Below are 6,000 nucleotides of genomic sequence, written 5' to 3'. Positions count from 1 at the left end.
CTACTTCAGCTAGCACACTGACATCCAAGCAAAATAAAAGTTAACCTTACAGAATTCTAACTATAAAGGTGATTGGATGGAAATTGACAATTTGTCCAATCATAACCTCTCTTACAAACGCTCAAGCCAAGGCACTACGCGAGTTCTGATTGGAAGCTAGCAGACACTTGATGACCAATCAGCTGTTTGTAGTGCTGCTCTCTGGGTTCCCGGTAGCAAGGATGTGAGAAACTTACAGTCAGCATCCTAGATGGCAGGACTTACATATTAGGGGCATCTTCATCTGTTTACATCTAAGAAAAAACATCTTGCGGGACAGAACTAGTTTTGTATATAGTGAGTGACTGGACACTATTACCAAACAGTACTGTTTGTGGTGGGTGCGCTTGGAAATATAAAGATTAATCATCATAAACGTTTGAATGGTCACACCGTACGTCTGGCTGGCAAATATTTTTAGACAGGTAAGTTGATACAAAAGACAGTTTCGTATTTGTAATGGGAGAGATATGTTACAGTGTGAATTGGTTGAATGCTCAGTTTTAAATTTTTATGCATTAATGATGTCTTCCAGCTTGTTCATGGGACTATGAGGTATATGCAGTAAGCGAAATGAAGAACCCAGAATTCAAGTTGGGAAAATAAAGTACGGGAGAAGGGGGACTACAGAAAGGCTGCATGTTGTCAACAGATTACGTTTGATGCTTATTGTTTACATCACATAATTGCTGAAGGTTGTGGGTGTGGGATGCAACAGATTAGATATTCTTGAGTAGGGACCATGAAATGGAGACATGTGGGAATTTGAAAAAATAGACATATATGTCTTACTAAGCTATTTCACCACTATAACTTCTTTATTTATGTTATTATTGCTTTTATCAAATTTTTGTCAGTTTTATGACATTAATTTAGATGAAGCTGAGTTTGACACCTGGATGTGGTTTCTTGATGAAATGCTAGATTACTTTTTGGATTATTTGGTCGATTATTTTCTTCCATATTAAGTGTGTAACTGGGGGGTGTTTTATACCAGTACCATTTTTATACATTCCTGATGTTCAGACCATTATCTTATTATTCAATACATTTGAATCAATTACTTGGTAAAACAGGTAAGTGTGCTTAGAGCATGCATAAACTTCACATGCACAAACAAACGAACTGTGATGCTCTGTACATCAATATGAAATGTACTGTATTGTATTTGATTAATTTTTGCCTTCAGTTTAACACTAAGCAGAAAACACAGCCCCACAGTGGCTGCCAGTGGTCATTGGGTCCTCCCACAAATCTCTGCATAAAAGTTGTAGGGGAGGGAGATCAGCCACCTGGTTGGCTGTCAATGTTTACTTGAGTCAGACATAGATTTCAATTAAGAGAGTAAAGGGATAGGATGGACCTAAAGGTACATCATTCTTGTTAGGCAGATTAGTCATTGTTTTTAGCTTTCTGTGTTTGAAAAAGATTAAGAAATACAGTTGATACAGATCTTGGGCTCTGTCTGGAGACAAAGTGTCATCCTCTCTGAGTTCTACCTCTTGATGGAGGTGATGGCTTTTGAAAATGGGAAGCTTCATCCCTCTTGCAGGACCACCATGTGCAGGTGCTTGTCACTGATTATTGCTTCTAGAGTATTGTATTTCATGAGTGGTAACCATTGTTTCTAGTCTTGGGAACAATCTTTTGTCCAAGAGATATCATAAAAGTGGTGAAGGAGAAATGTAGAGAGGGTAATACTTGGAGAGATAATAGAAATTTAAGTGATCATTATCTTTCTTTGAGTGGATTGTTGTTGTGGTCAGTGGTGTAGTGACACTTCTATCCTTTGAATAGTCTCATTGTTGCTGTTGTATATTATCTTATATTTCATGTTCTGGTATGATTATTCAAGGTGTTAGTTTGGTTAGGAGTTCCATGTCTTGTAGGGAGATGTGGAGGGGTGGCTGAGGTATTGGTATTTTGTTGCCTAAAAGAACTTCCCACACAAACTCTATTCTCTCCAGTCTGCCATACTCCCCACTCACAAATACATCCATCCCTCCCCTCATTCACCCCAGCACTTAACCTTACTACATACATACATATACCAAGGCTTTTTTCCCCTTACAAGGGGGGTAGCCAAAAAGAAACCTTACTAAACCCCAAAATGACGTAACTGTCCACAAGAAACCATAGATGTAAAGGAGTTTATCAACTTCACCTCATCATGAAACTTCTCACCCCAAAGGCACCATCAAAGTATCCACTCTCCAGTCAAAGTAACCCCCCCCCTTCTCAAAACTGGAGGTGTATGCAGAAATTCACCCAACTCCAGTGCCAGCCACACACCAAACTACTAAACTTTATTTGTCTCCTAGACCTCCCTGTGCTCTACAACCTCTTTTCCCCAGGGTACTTATTGAAAATGCAATGTGTATGTCATCTAAAATTGCAGACATTACACTCAATCTAGGAAAAGCCCCCAAGAAATTCCCCGTAGTGTAGTTACTGTCAGTGTTGTTGGTATCACATCTCAACCTGCAGAAATTGGTTGTATAATCAGTCTCCTTCTCGACCAGTACTGACTAATAACTTTAAGAAAGAGGGGGAAATAAGCAGAAGAATCCTTCCAAAAATGAATTGGAAAAGATTCTTCCAAGCCCTAATCTATCCTTTTTAGTGACCTAAATGATACAAGTGGAGTTCCTCAGGGTTCTGTTTTTGGGCCACTTTTATTCATTGTATATGACATAGACCATGGACTGAAATCTGTTTGTTCCAAATTTGCCGATGATACAAAAGTGTGCAGAATGGCAAATGATCACTTACACCAATTAGGTATTCAAGCTTTAGGTAAACTATAGTAGTGGTCTGAAAAGTGGCTAATGAAATTCAACATAAGTAAATGTAAGGTTATGCACATAGGTAAAAAAGATAATAAATACGATTACAAGTTATTTGGAAATTCATTAACAAAAATGGATAGTGAAAAGGATATCAGCATAATTATCAGTAAGATCTCAAATCATCTATGCAGTGTATTTCTGCCTCAGAGAAAGCCAATAAGATTCTAGGACATTGCATAAATTGTTAGTTCGTCCACATTTGGAATATGTGTGGAGAATACCTTCACATGTAAATGTATACTTGTATGGGACCTACACATATGACTGTTACAGCAGCTTTCCCCTCATCCCATACATCTGCAGCACCTCCCGTACTACCTTCATACCCTGTCATAAACCTCTCACTTGTCTACCTTACCACAAAAAAATCTAAGTATCCTATTTTCTATAACTCAAACTGTTTCTCCCCAATTAGTCCTTCTATTTATCTCCTCTTATATACCAAAGGTTTTCCCCCATAAAAGGGAGGTAGCCAAATGCAAAAGGCATAATTCTACTCCCATCCATTTCATCCCCACCCATTCCACTCCCATCCACCTCGCCTTCCTACCTTTTATCTTAGCTCCTCATGGATGACAGGTTATTCCTGCATCTCGACCATTGCCCTGGGTCAGAAGCAGTGCAACAAGACACAGCACATCCACAGCAAGGCCACTTCATTGGCAACCCCCCTCTCCGTCCCGTCATGCAGAAACATTGAAGACAGGGAGAAATCTTTTTGGGCTGCATCAAAATATCATTCACACATAAGCACTCCCTTCCATGCATTACAGTATCATCTATACACAGCCATTCTACACTCGCCTCTATCTTTTGGCTTCTCTCTTCCTTCCTCAACAGACATTCCCCCTCTTGCTCAATGCCCCTGTAATATATGGAGTGTACTTGGGCAATGGTGAGATAGGGAGAGTGATGCCCAATTTTGTATAACTTATTCTAGTTAAGATACGTGTGCATCAGCCTAAGGATGGATGTGGTGTGGTCCCTAAGTGGGAGACTGACTGCGAATGCCTAGTGACACATATAGGTACAGAGGACTGAATCACTGAATGGCAGTATACGGTATATACAAGGGACCGACCTGATGCCTGACCAGACATGACCGAATTGAGGTGACCCTTTCTAGCCTTACTGAACATTGAGTCGGATCAACTACCACACAACTCAGCCATGCATACACTAGCACTTACAAGCATGCTTGTGAGGTACATGTACACCACACCCCTTTCACCCCATCCATCCATCTCATCCTCAGTGGTACCTTCATGTTCACTCCATCCACCTCTGCCTTCCATGCTTCTTTTACTAATCTTTCTTCACTCATTCTTTCCATGTGTCCAAACCATCCCAATATGCTTTCATCAGCCCTGTATATTGTCCCTTTTTACACCCTTGCTCTCCTTCTCACCTCATTTCTCATTCTATTCAACCTTGTAACCCCTACCATACTTATCATATATTTCATCTCTCGCACATAGAAACCTTCTCTTCCTTCCTTATGTTCCATGTCTCTGCCCCATGCAATGCTGTTGGGACAATCATCCCCTCATACAGTTTCCTCTTTACATCCATTCCCAAATGTCTTTTTCTCATTATACTTTTTAATCTCCCAAGGCACTTACTTTCTTCTCTCAATCTACAATTCACCTCCACCTCCGCTCTACCCTTTCCATCTCCTCTTAATCCTTTTAATTAACACCTTCCCATATACCTTTCGAACTACTTTCAACAAAACTGATCCTTCTAAAACTACCACATTCATTTTGTTCCCCTTTTCCTCTGAAAAGCAGAACTATACAAGCACTCCTCCAGTCCTTCAAGACATTCCCATCCCTTGGGCATACATTAAACAACCTCACAAAGAAATCCACTATAATATGCCCAAAAAGACACCAATACAAAAGCATAATCCAGATGTTCTACAAATGAACATTAACCACTTTGGTACAATGACACCTGTGGAGGCATCATGAAGTGCAAGTGGGTAAATGAGGATGCCTCTGAAGGCAAGCAGAAACCACATTCCTTGAGGCTAAGGAAAAAATACAATCCCAGCTACACACAAGATATAGAATAAAAATACAGACATAAACTAAAAAGAAAAATTATAACAGTTAAACAAAAACATCCCTAATATAATAAACAGCAGGTAGAGAAAACAAATATAATAGATTGGAAGACAGGTAACAAAATATTGTGGAGAGCAGTAAAATCCGTCAAAAACTCAAAATTGAATCCTCCCTCACCCATAAAACAGAGGGAGCAACCCAGAGGAAAAAATATCACCAAAACAACACTGCAACATTATCAACAGACACATCTCAAAAACAAGTTTCTAACCTACATCTAAAGAAAACAAAGAAAATATAAAAATATATACAATAAAACCAGACACATGTGCCACCCCTCTCCTCACCAACAAAGATGTAGTCAATAAAGAAAATTAGGAACTCTCAAGAAGAAGGCCTATCTAAGATATCAAATATCCACCTAAAACATATCAGCCCTGAAGCAAGCAAAAAAAAAAAAAAAAATCTTCAACTTCCCTAGTTGCCTAATAAAATTAAAAATATCTGAAAAAGAGCCCACATACTACCCATATTAAAATCAAACTAACAACCTGAAAACCCTGTATCCTACAAACCAATCTCATTACTGTCCACTGTATCTTAGGTGAAGGTTAGTTTGAATCTGTGGCCTAGCACATTCTGTGTTGATTGTTTTAATGTTTGATGGTGTCCTGAATGCAAGCAAACTAGTGTGGTTCTTACTTCTCTTGAGAGGTGTTTTTCTTTATGGCTGATGTCTGGTGCTTATTAATGGAGTAATGAGTTTAGTGGTGTCTTGGAGAGGTTCTTTAACCTCTTCGTTATGATGATGCCTATGTAGGTGTCATCAGGTGTGAGTAGGTATTTGAGGATGCCGGTGTTGGCATCTTGATTATATTTATTTTGTAATTGTAGCTGAGTGATCCCCATATTCTGTGAACTGGCTTGATCATATTTTCTGTGGTTATTAATATTCAGGGTGAAAGAGGAGTGATACAGTTGTAACTTTATATTTTATAATGGAAACGTTGTGGTGCATCAGCATATCATCATACATCAGGCAG

General features: G+C 39.1%; 1 protein-coding gene across 1 annotated transcript in view; it reads left to right on the top strand.

The window, feature by feature from the left end:
• The first annotated feature begins 214 nt into the window (after nt 1-214).
• The window catches only part of LOC143029542 (protein dispatched homolog 1-like), a 414,630-nt gene continuing 408,844 nt past the window's right edge, over nt 215-6,000 (top strand). Inside the window, exon 1 of the mRNA XM_076192201.1 lies at nt 215-464. The gene's annotated coding sequence lies outside the window, so the exon portion shown is untranslated. The remainder of the gene's footprint in view (nt 465-6,000) is intronic.

Source organism: Oratosquilla oratoria, chromosome 11, assembly GCF_046742065.1.
Source record: "Oratosquilla oratoria isolate Oo_2021 chromosome 11, ASM4674206v1, whole genome shotgun sequence".
Lineage (NCBI taxonomy): Eukaryota > Metazoa > Arthropoda > Malacostraca > Stomatopoda > Squillidae > Oratosquilla > Oratosquilla oratoria.
The sequence above is the reverse complement of the archived record's forward strand: the minus strand, read 5'-3'. Positions and strand labels throughout refer to the sequence as shown.